We start from the raw sequence: 15,919 nt of genomic DNA on the forward strand, positions 1-15,919 counted from the left end.
GTGGAGAGGCAGGTGACTTATTCTCTGTAAACAGCATTAATAGGACCTACAAGAATGATGTTAAGCTCAGGCAGGGGAAGTTTAGGCTTGACATCAGGAAGAGGTTCTTCACTGAGAGGGTGGTTCCACACTGGAACAAGCTCCCCAGTGAAGTAGTCACTTCACCAAGCCTGTCTGAATTTAAAAAGCGATTGCACCATGCACTTAGTCACATGGTCTAAACTTTTGGGTTGTGCGGTGCCACAGGTTGGACTTGATGATCCTTATGAGTCCTAGTTTATCTCAGTCTATTTGTCCTGAGCTACTTGAGCTGTTTTCTTTTTCTCTGTTATAATGTATTTTTGCATTTTTTCCAGATATCTGTACATTCAAAAATACATAGACTTTGGAAAGCACACCTGCATTTACAACTCATATTTTTAATTCATTTCCCTTTCTTGGAAAAAAAAAAAATAAATGAATTACATTAGTGACATTGCATGGTTAAGCATTTTAGATATGATTACCCTCAGTGACACACTTAATGCATTCGCATACACAGAATAACATTCAGTCCAAGAAACACTTGTTAAGACTACCCCTACCAAAAATAAAATGATCAATTGTTTTCTGCTGGTCCAGTTTTCAGCTTCATTTCTTTCTTCAAGTCAACTGAGGGATATTTCTGCATTACCAGAAGATGTCATTTCAGTTTACATCTTAAACTATACTTTGTCCCCAGATGATGCTATAAAATGAGTTGCATTCAGGCAGAGGCTTCTCAAGCACAACTACTTCATTTAACAGCAGCATATAACTATTCAACTCCCAATCCCTGGAGTTCTCCCTTTGCTAAGGGAGTACTTTGCAGTTATAGCATCAGGCTTAAACTGGCAAGGTGTTTTGGAGAATGCAGCTTTTCTGAACCAATTAACTTTCACTGTGAAATATACAATATAAATGTTTTCTTCATTTAAAAAAAAAAAAAAAAAAAAAAAAAAAAAAAAAAAGACGACAAGGAAAACTAAAGAAATTGGAAGAAGGATGAAGTTCCTTTTAACTTCTGAGATGTGAATAAAAAAGAACTTCAGGGTTTGTCTGAGAGTTTTTAAAATATCAAATGGAGCAGGAATCCCTGTCTTCATCCTTTTGTCTTCAAGAATTTTTCTAACAAGCTTAACCACAGTCTTTCAAATTTCATAGGCAATACTAGAAAAGAAATAGAAACTCCATACTAATGCAGACTTCAGTGAAATTCTACCATTCCTGAAATCACACAATGAAGGCTCAGAGCCGACACATTGTGCACTAAATTTTCAAAAAATTCAGACTATAAATTTCGTATTTTTTTCTGAGTATATTCTAATTTTTTATGGATATTGTTACAAAAGGGTCCTTTCATCTAGGGAAATCTTGTCAGGAATTTACTGATTAGGAAGAAAGGCATAAAAAGATGAGTTGAATCAAGAATACCAAGCTCTGTGACAGACAAAAGAACCTTGTGAATTCTGTTTCTGTGCTTTACAAGGTCCAGTGTTGCCTCTGTGAGCTGACTAGGCTGGTAATGAGGTATACCTACATGACTTTGTAAGCTCCTAATTTGTTCTGTTTTATATCCTGAGAAGACTCAGGGAAGAACTTAACTGTGGTGAATGAATTAGTTAATTATACCAGTCAGAGATTATAGCTATACTCTCAGAGAGAGACAGTAGGAAATAGTTGGTAAGTAGCTGAAGAAAGATTAAAAGAAGATTCACTGCATCAAGAACACAGCCTCTGTGGAAGCCAATGACAGTCATTAATTTTAAAATATATCAATATCTCTTGACATTAATAATTTTAATTATCATTTTCTAGTCTTAGTATTTTCCTTTTGAAAAATGCATTAAGAAAGAAGTCTTTCACAAATACCTCATAACTGTTCAGTCAGTTTTTCAATGTGATTGTATCATGCATGCAGTGGGAATTGTGTATCTGGTTAGATATCTATCTGGTTAACTTGTTTAGGGCTATGGTGAATGGCCTAGAGGGGAAGACATATGAGGAGCATCTGAGGTCGCTTGTTTTTTTCAGCATAGAAAAGAGGGGTCTGAGGGGAGACCTCATCATGTTCTATAGCTTCCTCACAAGGGGGAATGGAGGAGCAGGCATTGATCTCTCTGGTGGCCAGTGATAGGACCCAAAGGAATGGAGTCAAGCTGTGACAGGGGAGGTTCAGATTGGACATCAGGAAAAGGTTCTTTATCAAGAGGGTGGTTGTACACTGGAACAGGCTCCCTAGGGACATAGTCATGGCACTGTTGTGGTTTAACTCCATCTGCAGCTAAACACCACACAGCTGTTTGCTCACCCACCCTCCTCCCTTTCTGGGATGGGGGAGAGAAACGGGAAAGTGAAGCCTGTGAGTTGGGATAAAGACAGTTTACTAAGACAGGAAAATAATGATAATGATAATGATGATGATGATGATGATGATGATGATAATAATAATAATAATAATAATAATAATAAAAATAATAATAATATGTACAAAAAAAGTGATGCACAATGCAATTGTTAAATCAGCATGTTATCAGCACTCTTCTCATCCTAATCCAAAAAAAACCACAAACAACCCTACCAGCTACTAGTAGGAAAATTAACTCTATCCTAACTGAAACCAGGACAGGCACCAAGCCTGTTGAAGTTTAAGTGTTTGGACTATGCTCTCAGTCATATGGTCTGAATTTTTGGGTAGACCTGTGTGGAGTCAACAGTTGGACTTGATGATCCTTATGTGTTCCTTCCAAATCAGGATATTCTATGATTCATTGTCCAGGTATATAATATTTTAAACTGTTAGAAAACCAAGAAAAATCTATGTCATTAATGGATTGGTTATGTTCTGTGTAACTGTATTTTAAAGTTCTGATGGGAAAAAAACTAGGTGGATTTTTATTTTTTTATTTTTTAATGGTGGTGCTTTTTTTTATTTGTTTGTTTCTGAATCCCAGAGTCTAATAACAAACAAATAGACTGTATTTTATGTACTTATCTTTAGGACTTAGTTATGCCACTTATTTTATTCACCACCATGTGCAAGAAGGTCATATGCTTTCAACAGCACTGAATATTATTTCCTTGTTGCATGTGTGTGATGTAATATCAGTTCAGTGCTTGAAATTTTTCCAAATTATAGAGACCAAAATAAAATATAGACATCGTAAACACATTTTAGCCTAGAGAGAAATGTAGAAAGAGAATGTACTTTGAAACATAGCCAATAAAAAGTTTTCATCAACATAGCCAATAAAAAGTTTTAATCTTCAGCTAAAGATGTTAATTTTTGTCATTTTTGTCATTTTGCAGAGTTAAAATGGGTATGCTCTGTGCTTTTTTTTTTTTTTTTTTTTTTTTCCCTGTTGTAGCTTGCCTGGAGGTATATGAAAACCTTGACATATGATGCAGGTTTCTGTCTATTTTGTCTATTGTAATGAATGCTAATTTAATAATATTGTATTTCCCTCCTGCCACTTAAGTTTAGAATGCTGCTTTAACTTTTATATTTCCCATTTGGGATGTTATGCCACTGTATATATTTTTCTGGCTTCTGTAAGAAAATAAACTATACACCCTTCTTCTATTAAAGGCCACTGGTGACACCAGTGTTTCTACACCTTTGGAATATTTAAACCTATATACAAGAGTCTTCTTTAGTAACAATATTTTGATACCAGAGGAGAAGAAGTTTAGCAAACCGTTTTGGATAGCAAAACTTTCTTATCTTCCAGTTAATAATCAGAATTTTAAAACATAAATATAAAAAAATATAAAGTAATACATAATAAAAATAATAATAATAATAATAGAAATTTTCAGCATGTAAAACCAATACAAAGCGAAAGGATAAAAAATACAGCTTGAAATCCTATGAAATACTGAAAACTGAAAACTATGAAATACTGAAAACTCTTGATCCTCCCAATTTTTTATTAATTTATTTTTTTTCATGTATTCAGTTGTTCTCAGCAGAGTCAATTACCATTTCAAGATCTTTCATTTTAGTCTTCTTTGATGCTGTTAGTTGTCAACAAGAAATTAACAATAATTACCCACAAACACTGGCACATAAAGATCTCTCTTGATGCCTATTGCAATGAGTGGTCAATAAAGAGATTAACAGAGTAATACGTGCTCTACACACTCACATCTCTGTAGAATACCAAGGTTCTTTCCAGTGTCTAGGTTGTGAAGTTGAATGTTCAAAGTCAGGTTATGTATCTTTACAAATCATGGAGTCATTGAAGTGACTTGAGAGTCAATAGTCATTAGAGCTTCCTTGCCTGCAGAAATGTTCCAGTCTCGTGGTTGTTCAATTGACCTCCTGACCAACCACCACGATAAGATGGTGAAACTTCTGCATAAGATAGATGAGAACACAGTATTTTATCCTAACAATAATAGAAACAAGTTTATTGAAGACTAGCTTTGTTTGCTATTTTTTTCTTTCATTTTCCATTTAGGTTCCCACAGTTTTGAGACATCTGGCCAAACTGATGAGTCCACTCTCACTCAACTCTTAATTAAGGTCTATTTTTATTACCATGTTTATGTTGATCAGGTTTCTGCTTTTCTTTCATCTCACTGTTGTGAGACTTCTTGAGGGGGATTTTAAAATGCTCTGCCATTAGAGAAGCTACGATCCAGTGGGATTTAAAATTAGTGTTATGTATATTCATGAGTCCCCTTTTGAAACATCATGTACCTGTTTATTCCTTCATCTAACTTTGAAAGTCTCTTTCTTGTTGCTATTACTGGTGCTAAGAGAATGACCAAAATTTACCACCATTTACCTTCCTTGCATTTTTTTTCACTCTTTTAATGTTCTCAAAATTTCTTTTTGTCTGTAAGAGCTTAAATTAAGCCCCCAGTTTTTATTCCTGATAAGACCTATGAAATAAGCATTTAACTTTCATATGTTCAACGTAAACAAATTTGTTGATATTTGTTCACAGTTCCACAGACAACAGGAAATTTTCTGCAGTGTTCACTTTCTATATTTAGCCATTTTTACTGAATGGGTGTCCAAGGGATGGTAGTCTGAATTAAGTTTTCCTATGAATCTTCTACAATAGGTCCTTCTAATGTAATCAGGGCATACTCCACCAGAGGCAATATTACTGGCACTGTTGGAAAATTTTTCTTCCATGTTGTCTGGCATACCATCATAAAATGCAATAGTACTTTGAGTTGCTAAGGGCCAATATAGTTCTACATTTGGTAGTTACATCAAGTACTCAAACACACTCCATTAAGTAGTTGATGAGGTATTTCCTTGGAGTTGCCTAATATGTGAATGTACATTTGAGCTATCAACAGAAGAAAGAAGTTGCATAGCTGTAATGGATAGTGTTTGAGATTTTGAGTAAAATTGTACGTTTCTTGTCTGCTTTTCTCTTTCAAAGTTCTTTGATGTTTCTGAATATAAATTTTACTAGTTGAACAGTAACAGAGAGGCCTTATAACCTTATGTAAAAAATCCTGTGTGTGTGCTGAGCATAAGCAACTGTAGAATATGAATGTAAGTAGGAAAATTAAAAAAAAAAAAAATCTACAGTCTTCAAGAGACTTAGTGCTTTATGTTAGTGTATGTATTGTCAGTTCAAGCATTCTCATTTATTTAAATGCTGCCTCATTTATAAGTCTCAATATGTTTTGTTTAAATTATCTTCAACTATAGTAAGTGTGTTTTTATTGTCAGAAGTATGCTGTGTCAGAAGTACATGTTGCACATGTTGAGTTAAGCACATGCACCTGTTGGACCTGAACAGTCATCATTGGCAGATAGATCATGTTTTACTAATATGATTGCCTTCTGTGTTGGAATGTTTGGTTATGTGGACCAGGAAGAGCTGTGTATGGAATATAGAAGGCTTAAGGTTAAGAAGGCTTTTGGCATCCTTTTCCACTGTATTTTTAATTGTAAACTGAAATGGATGCAATGGATTAATGGAATGTTAGCTGGACTGAAAACTAAAAGGGTCTTTGGACTCAAAGTATAGTAACTAATGTCTCATCTTCCAAATGGCAGCCAGTCAATATCATAGTTTTTCTTACACAGTCATTTTCATCAGTGATCAGGATGATGACATAGAATGGATCTACAGAAAATCTTCATGAGGCTATGTTGGAAAGAGAAGGATGAGTGATATGCTGGACAGAAAAGCTTTGAGAAATCTGGGGACTGGGCCTACAGAAACCTAAAGAAGTTTAAAAGGAAAAGTTTGAAGTAGTGCACTTCAGACAGAATAACCTAGTTCATTGATATAGTCTAGGAACAGATTGCAGCAGCTCTGCTGAAAGCAGAGGCTGTGGTGGATTTTAAGCTGAATATGAGCAGTGTGCTGTCATCACAAATAAGGCAAACTGGGCTACAATGGAAAGAGCATGGGGAATCTAAATATCTAAATAATTTATTACTCCTTTATACTTTGCACTGCAGCCTAATAGTTCAAGAAGGATCTTGAAAAAAAAAATATTGCAAACGATCCAAAAGGGGGCTATCAAGAGTCTAACATTGTTAGAGGCCTGGAGCACATGATCTTCAATGAGGGATTGTGAGAGAGGGTTTGACTAAGGGGTTTACTTAGCCTGGGCAAAGGACGGATAAAGAGACCTTTAATAGCAGCCTGTGAAATATGAACAGAAACTACAAGGACAATGGAGCTAACTCTTCTTAGTGGTGACTTTTGTTATGATAAAAGGCAAAAGCCACAAGATGCAGCTCCATTGCAGACATTAAATAAATGTCCAAGTAGGATTCACCAGGAGGGTTGTGCAGCACTGTAACAATTTACGAAGCTGGGTGATGGAATCTTCATCCTATTTTTGTTTGCTTGTTTTGTGTTGTTTTTGACTTTCTAGACAATGCCACAGTTGATCTGATCTAGTAGTGGTTGTAGTCTTTGAGTAAGATGTTCAAGCTAGATGGCTTGTAATCAACATTTCTATGATTCTATGCCTAGTACTATTGGCTACTTGCATACTTCATCTGTCCTTGTACACTAAATTGGGTGAAAAAATGCAGTCAGGGACTCTGACCACTGTGTTTATTACACATGTAGACATGATAGTATAGGAATTCAATGATTAATTAAATATTTCCTTTTCATCCCACAAACATTGGAAGATGCTTACACACAGAGACAAGAAAAGCTTTACTGTCATAATCCCTAAACAGTAGCAAGAAACATGTTTTGTTATCTCCATTCCCTTGGATTCCTAATTATGTTTGTATAAATTAAAAACTGTTAATAGCGGAACACTGCAATTGATTAGCTTCTGTATGTTTACAGCTCTCTTTAATTGCTTAAAAATGCCATTTGTCAGCTTCATGTTCTATTGACAATGTTATTGATTTATCTGATTTGGGCTTTGTCTTGTCTCTCGTACATAAAACTCACATATGCAGTTCAAATGGGAAATGACTCTATTGATTTCCTTAACTTGAGCCCAAATGCTAAAGATTTTTGGATAAGCTTTCTCATTACTTAAGCCAAAATCAATAAGAGAGAGCATCTTTTAATGAAAGAGCAGTTTGAGCAACGTACTTCAGAAATGGGGTCCTGTTCATCCTTTGCTTTACAAATCGATCTCCTTGGTTCCTTAAGTGAGGTCCAATTGGTTGACATTGTGGTTTGTCTTTGTGTGTAAACTTGCAGCTTCAGAAAAGAGAAGATGAGCTACAGAGACAGCAGAAGGAAACACTTTCTCTGCAACAGAAAAAGGATGATCTTACTGAAGTACCTCACTATATATTGTAAGTGTGCTCTGTAAAATTCTTGCATTTGTTGCCATTTTTCACTATATAATTTATGGAAGAAATAATATGCTTTTCAGTGCTACCTCTGTGTCAATTATTATTCCTTTGTTTGCTATTATCATACTATTTAAATAAATATATTGCATACTTAAATGATACAAATAGTCCATTCACCATTATTATCTTCTTTTATGGTTGTTCTGTATAATATACTATCACTGACAACAACCTGATCATATTGCTTTGTTAACCTGCTAATTTGTTCTGGCTTTGTTTCAGCTCTAGCCTTAAGAAATCAGACTCACCAGCTCCAGACGGAGCTCTGTAAAATGAAATCTGAGATAAAAAATGGAGAGCTGAAGTTGAAGAGCTACAGAATGAATTGGGTATATCCAGCTAGTTATATGGGCAGGCCAAATGTTCACGTACTGTACTAAGATATCATTAACTGCCTTGAACTACATAAATTAAGCTGATTATGCCTTCACTTAATTAACTGAGAATGACCTATTGATGTATAGGCAGAATAAGATAGAGACTACATGCTGCACTGTACTAAATTTATAGGTTTTCAATTAGTTCTACTATTGACTGAGACTACTTAGAAAAGGAGTTTACTTTTATGTTTTGTAGCAGGTTTTTAAATTTGTAAGTTATTTGAAAATGTTCTGTTGGTTTGTATGCTCTTGAATTATTTGAAAAAATGTTCTAGTAAAAATTGTTTATTCAAATAAATCTATAATTTTGCTTCATGGCTGATTAACATATATACAATATTAATCTTTGAAATTGTTATGACTTATTATAACTTTTGACAAATCATCTCCAAAATATTAGTCATCTCCAAATTTGAATCTTAAAAAAAAAAAAAAAGATTAAAGATTTATTTTCAGCTTTTAAAATGGTGGTGATTCTTTAATATGAGTTTTCCATCTTGACACATTTCTTGTATTCAGTTACGTTATGGCATACCACTCATTTGAGGATTATGGTTAAACTTGCCCTTTGTAATTCAGTGATCACCTTATTAAAATATTCCCTAAGGTTTTCCCAGTCTATACTGAAGATGACTATATTGTCTACACATGCAGCACTTTTCATTCAAATGCTGTCTACAAGCCTTTGATATTTACTAGTCATATACAGAACACAAAATACATTAAAGTAAATTGATATAGGTCCTTTACTTCACTACAGTTAGATGATAGCGGCAGCCCCAACATGTGGTGCCCAGCTGCTGTCCAGCTGCTTTGAATATCACCAACTGACCGAACCAACTCTATATTTTATCCTTCTTATTGATGTGTATATTAACATGTAACTTGTTATTCTCCTATGTGATTTCCATGATTTTTGTTGCCTTATTTACTTTTTTTTTTTAAAACATTTTATGTGTTTTAAAGTTTGCCTCACACCTGCTTGGTTCTCAGTGTTTTATCTGTATTCTCCATCCAGTTAATTTATATTCTGCTTCTGCTTGTTCACTGCCTGTTCCTATACTTTTTTTCCCATTATAATTCTGAAGCATGCTGAAGCATGCTTCTTGGATCTCTTTTTTCTTAAACTGTTTCCTCTTAGTCTACTCTATGGTGATTAATAGATAAATTGATGTATTGGTGTTATATGTATTATACAAATGTATAATATATATGTATAATATATATGTAAATATATATATATGTATATATATATATACACATATATGTATGTATGTATGTATGTATATATATATATATATATATATGTAAATGTATTATATTTTGCTTTACTGGAAGAAAGCTGATGACCCTACCCTGTCTTTCTTGTCTTCCTGACAAGAATCCAGACCTTTTCATAGTGCTTGACCATCGAGTTTTACAACTTGCACATTCATGTTGTATTTTAATTACAGTGTTTGGTTCTCTTGTCTTTCTATTTATCACATTCACTTATGATTAACTTCAAAACAGATTAGAGATAATTAGGCTAGGAATCATGCCTCCTTTATTATTTTATTTTATTTTATTTTATTTTATTTTATTTTATTTTATTTTATTTTATTTTATTTTATTTTATTTTATTTTATTTTATTATTTTATTTTATTTTATTTTATTTTATTTTATTTTATTTTATTTTATTTTATTTTATTTTATTTTATTTTATTTTATTTTATTTTTTAATTCAACCAGAATAAAAGGCTGCACCTATATTTATAAATGTAATAGTAGCAGGGACTGCTAGTAAGGATTCTAATGCTATCTATGCACATACAAGTAATTTATGGGAATTGTTCAGGTGTTTGTATGGACATAGGCTCATATCCAACAGTAAGTCAACATGTTTAATACAGTAGATGCTGGCTGAACCATAACCACAGGCCTCAGTGACAAATAGCAGTGTGTGGCATGTTTAATTTACTGGCATGAATGTAGTCAAAGTGTCTTGATCCTGACTGACTTTTTATCATCGCCTTACCACAAACAATAGTAGTTCTACTAATAACTGCAACAATTTAGGCTGAGAGAAGATGAAATGGAATTTATAATATTGTTTTCATAAACTAAGAATAGATCTGAGGGTAAGTAATCTTAAATGATTAACAAGATCCTTTCTATGCAGCACAAGATGTAGTATATATTTTTCAGAGAATGATACGTAATTATTTCTGCCTATATATTTGCATTCCTGTCAGAGATGGAGGGCTTCTGCTAAAGACCCCTTTTCTAGCACAATTTCAACATGTAAGCTAAAGTCATCAGAATTCCATAGTCATTGACCTTGAAGGGTATTTCAGCATCACAGACAGTGACGGGTGTAGGCATTCCTGCTGAATGACAAATATATCATTACCCTTTTCTGACAAAACTCTTAGACCTGTATCAATCTGTGCTCTAGGTTGTAGTTCTTGGACTGTAGGACGTAGCACTTAGGAACATGGTTTAGTGGGTGCTATTGCTGGTAGGGGGGTGGTTGGACCAGATGATCTTGGAGGTCTTTTCCAATCTTTATGATTCTATGATTGTAGAAGAGCCACAATAAAGAAACTCAGTTTTACAGGTTACAGCTCATTACACCTGTTATCTGTTCCCAAATGTTTCTGTTGTTTAGGTAAGAATATTAGGAAGTGTGTCACAGAAAAAAAATCTTCACTGGGAAATGTGACAAAGGAAACGATTTATGCATTTTCTTTAATACTCTCTTCATTGGTACAAGGTACTCAACTTGAGCAAGAACGTGGGAGTCGGAACAAGGAGAGCTGACCCAGATGAACAAAGGGATATTCCATGTTGTACAAAGTCTTGCTCAGCAGTAATCCTAAAGGGGATGGGTGTTTATAGGAGGTACCTATGTTTGCGGACTGGCTGGGCATTGCTGTACTTGTGGGCGGTGGTAGTGATTGACTTCTGAATTTTTCTTCTTCTTCTTTTTTCTTTCACTTATTAAACAGCCCTCATCTCAACCCATGAGTTTTCTCACTTTTGCTCTTTCCGCTCTTCCCTGTCTTGCTTTGGGGCCAGGTAGTTGTGTGGCACTGAGATTCTGTCCAAGATCAACCCACCATATAAGAAAGAATTTTTTTTTTTTCCCTATGGGCTTTTAAAATTTTATTTATTTTTAAGACTGGCAAAATAAAGGGCTAATCTTTACACACACACACACACACACAAAAAAAAAAAAAAGGAAATGATGGTGTCTCCACATCCTATGCGTATATATCAGTTATTGGGACCTAGGAGATGGCATGTGACTCTGTGACTCAGTACAAACAGTTTTGAAGTGAAAGTGCTCCACTGTTCTTAAAAATAAACACATATTGTAAGTACTGTAATATTCAGAGCTGCGATTTATTTATTTGTTTAAAAACAAACAAACAAACAAACAACTCAAAATTCACAAACTAATTAACTAAAACAAGTTAATTATTTAGATGAAGGAGATGTGAAATGCATGTGAAACCCTGCCCACTGTCTCTTTCCTCCAGGATGGTTCCCAATCCAAAAGTTTTCAATAGCATTTAGAATTGCCAAGGTTCTCCTAGCAGACACTGCCGAGGTCCTCAAGCAGTGTCTCTGCTGATTTTCTCTTTCCTCTTCCTTCACTTCTTACACCAAAATCATAGAATCATCATGGCTGGAAAAGACCTTCAAGATCTGGTGGGCATCAGTTAGGACAGCATCATTAGGCCATTTTATATCCTGCACGGACACCTTTTGAGCAGAGAAGAAAAATATATGTTGGTTCTGATATCTACCACTGTACTTTCTAATCCCTCATCTGAAACAAGTAAAGATTTGCATTGATTTGCACTCAGATTTTATGAAATCTCAGTATCTCACTAATACTATATTTATTAACTATCTGTTTCCAACAGCAATCACAAAACTCCTAAAACAAAATCATAGTATTTAATTCTAAGATCTATAATAGAGAGTTGGGTAACTTTGAGCGTTATGATTGGTGCCACAGACAGAGGTTTGTCCAGGTAGACCATGGGATTTGTTTTGAAAAACCTGGCCTCTTGGAGGCTGATGGGGTACACTTTCAGAGGAGAAGAGCATCTTTGGTTATAGGCTTGCCAAGCAGATGAAGAGGGCTTTAAACTACAATTTCTGGGGGAAAGGAACTTCAGTCCATCCAACTCCTCTCAGTTTGACACCAGTGTTAGTGATAGATGTCCAGAGCCTGGAGTATGGTCATAGGTCAATGGGAGAGCATCTGAAGAGCAGCACAAAGGAATTCCAGCCTCTCCAGCCAGTAAGTCAGCTTCTTTGGTGGCACAACTCAAATGTCTCTATGTTAAGGCATGTAGCATGGGGAATAAATAATTAGAGGAATTAGAAATGTACGCACACCTGCAGAGCCATGACCTCATTGGCATTATGGAGATGGCTCCCAGGACTGGAGTATTTGAATGGAAGTATGCAGCCTTTTAGGAACAACGAGGGGAGGCATAGAGGGAGTGTCACCCAAGTCCCAGAAGACAAAGGCAGGGCCTGTGAAAATGAAGCACCACCCACTGTAGGAAAAGAGGTTCAAGAGCACCTAAGGAACCTGAAAGTGTACAAGTCCATGGAACCTGATGAGATGTACCTGTGGGTCCTGAGGGAACTGGCAGATAAAATTGTGTATTGGGTCTGGCTGGAATGTTAACGTTCCCTGCAGCAGCCCATACAGTGCTGTACTCTGCACTTGTAGTTGGAACAGCAGTGTTATCACACCAGTGTTGTGTCTACTGCTGAGCAGTGCTGGCACAGCATCGGGCCTCTCTTTAAACCTCCTAGGGGGTGGGCAAAAAGTAAGAAGAGAAACATCACCAGGGCAGCTGACCTAAACCAACCAAAGGGCTATTCCATACCATGTGATGTCACACTCAGCAATAAAAGGTGGAAACAGGAAGAAGAGGGGGAAGGGTGGGCTCTCGTTGTGAAAATGTCGGTCCTCCTCCTGAACACCGGCTATGTGTGTTGAGGCCCTGCTTCAAGGACGTGGTCAATCATTGCTCATTTGTGGGAAGTAGAGAATAATTTCTTTCCTCTGCACTTCCACATAGCCTTCATTTGTTTTATTTGTTTGTTTTCCTCCTTTTTTTTTTTTTTATTTTCCCTTTCCCCCTCCTTTTTCCCTTTTCCCGTTTTATTTCCCTTTAGTTAAATTGTTTAGTTCATAATAATCTTTATTTAATTATTATTATTATTTCCCCTTAATTAAATTATCCTTATCTCAACCCGTGACTTGTTCTTTGCTTTACTTCTCCCCCTCCTCATCTAAAAAGAGGGGGAGTGAGAGAGTGGTTGTGGTGTTTAGCTGTGCAGCAGGGTAAAACCACCACAAATTGCTAAGCCACTATCTGTCATACTTGCGAAGTTTTTAGTTAGCTTTTAGTTTCTCACTGCTCTACACTGTTAGTAATAGGCAATAAATTACATTAATCTCCCTAGGCTGAATCTGTTTTGCCTGTGATAATAATTGTTGAGTGATATCCCTGTCCTTATCTCAACTCCTGAGCCCTTTCCATCATATTCTCCCCCTTTCCCTTTGAGGAGAGTGAAAGAGAGGTTGTGGTGGAGCTCAGCTGTGCATCTAAGTAAAACCACCACAGAGGGCCACAAAGGTGATCAATGAGCTGGAGCACCTTTCCTATGAAGACAGGATAAGAAAGTTAGTGTTGTCTAGCTTGGAGAAGAGAAGGCTCTGTGGAGACCTTAAAGTGGCCTCCTAGTACCTAAAGGGGCACTACAGAAAGGCTGTGGAGGGACTCTGTCAGAGAGTGTTGTGATAGGATAAGAATATTGGATTGGATATAAGGAAGAAATTCTTCACTATGAGGGTGGAATGTTAGGCACTTGAACAAGCAGCCAGAGAATCGGTGGATGCCCCACCCCTTGAAGTGTTTAAGGCCAGGCTGGATAGAGCTTTGAGCAACCTGATCTAGTGAGAGGTATCCCTGCCCATGACAGAGGGGTTGGAATGAGATGATCTTTTAGGTCCCTTCCAACCCAAAACATTTTGTGATTCTGTGACTCTATGATTGTACAAATTTATTTATTTATTTTTTAATGCTTATGAATATAAATATTCATAAGTATTTTTGACCTCAGTTCCAGGGAAGCTCATGGAGCAGATTATCTTGAGAGTCATCATGCGGCACTTGCAGAGCAAGCAGGCGATCAGGCCCAGTCAGCATGGGTTTATGAAAGGCAGGTCCTGCTTGACGAACCTGATCTCCTTCTATGACAAAGTGACGCACTTGGTGAATGAGGGAAAGGCTGTGGCTGTGGTCTACCTTGACATCAGCAAGGCTTTTGACACCATTTCCCACAGCATTCTCCTCAAGAAACTGTCTGCTCTTGGCTTGGACTGGCGTACACTTCGTTGGGTTAGAAACTGGCTGGATAGCCAGTTTCAAAGAGTCGTGGTGAATGGAGTCAAATCCAGTTGGGGGCCGGTCACTAGTGACGTTCCCCAGGGCTTGGTGCTGGGGCTGGTCCTCTTTAATATCGTCATCGATGATCTGGACGAGGGCATTGAGTGCACCCTCAGTAAGTTTGCAGATGACCCCAGGTTAGGTGCGTGTGTTGATCTGCTCGAGGGTAGGAAGGCTCTTCAGGAGGATCTGGATAGGTTGCACCGATGGGCTGAGGTCAACTGCATGAAGTTCAACAAGGCCAAGTGCTGGGTCCTGCACCTGGGGTGCAATAACCCCAAGCAGAGCTACAGACTGGGAGAGAAATGGTTGGAAAGCTGCCTGGCAGAGAAGGACCTGGGAGTGATGGTGGACAGTCGGCTGAATATGAGCCAGCAGTGTGCTCAGGTGGCCAAGAAGGCCAACGGCATCCTGGCATGTATAAGAAGCAGTGTGGCCAGCAGGGCTAGGGAAGTGATTGTCCCCCTGGACTCAGCTCTGGTGAGGCTTCACCTCGAGTACTGTGTTCAGTTTTGGGCCCCTCTCTACAAGAAGGACATCGATGTGCTCGAAGGAGTCCAGAGAAGGGTGACGAAGCTGGTGAGGGGCCTGGAGAACAAGTCCTATGAGGAGCGGCTGAGGGAGCTGGGCTTGTTCAGCCTGGAGAAAAGGAGGCTCAGGGGCGACCTTATTGCTCTCTACAGGTACCTTAAAGGAGGCTGTAGCGAGGTGGGGGTTGGTCTATTCTCCCATGTGCCTGGTGACAGGATGAGGGGGAATGGGCTTAAGTTGCGCCGGTGGAGTTTTAGGTTGGATCTTAGGAAGAACTTCTTTACCGAAAGGGTTGTTAGACATTGGAACAGGCTGCCCAGGGAAGTGGTGGAGTCACCATCCCTGGAAGTCTTTAAAAGACATTTAGATGTAGAGCTTAGGGATATGGTTTAGTGGAGGACTGTTAGTGTTAGGTCAGAGGTTTGACTCGATGATCTTGAGGTCTCTTCCAACCTAGAAATTCTGTGATTCTGTGATTCTGTAATATACAATACAGACTGTTATATTAAAACAAAAACAGAAACAGAAATGCAAACACACAAATCCTTTTGCATTATTTTAACTTGCTGAAAAAATCTAATCATGCTATCTGTTGAAATCATTTTTTCACATTAAATTTACAGCAGTCTGCATATGACTTTGATTTGGAACTAATATATATCACTGTTCAAAAAAATTTACAAAATGGAGTTATAATATTACA

General features: G+C 37.0%; 1 long non-coding RNA gene across 1 annotated transcript in view; it reads left to right on the plus strand.

Annotated features, from left to right (window-relative positions):
- The window catches only part of LOC137851216 (uncharacterized), a 44,026-nt gene that overhangs the window by 12,197 nt on the left and 15,910 nt on the right, over positions 1-15,919 (plus strand). Inside the window, exon 2 of the long non-coding RNA XR_011093076.1 lies at positions 7,680-7,777. This is a non-coding gene — a long non-coding RNA (uncharacterized lncRNA). The remainder of the gene's footprint in view (positions 1-7,679; positions 7,778-15,919) is intronic.

Source organism: Anas acuta, chromosome 2 (genome assembly GCF_963932015.1).
Source record: "Anas acuta chromosome 2, bAnaAcu1.1, whole genome shotgun sequence".
Taxonomy (NCBI): domain Eukaryota; kingdom Metazoa; phylum Chordata; class Aves; order Anseriformes; family Anatidae; genus Anas; species Anas acuta.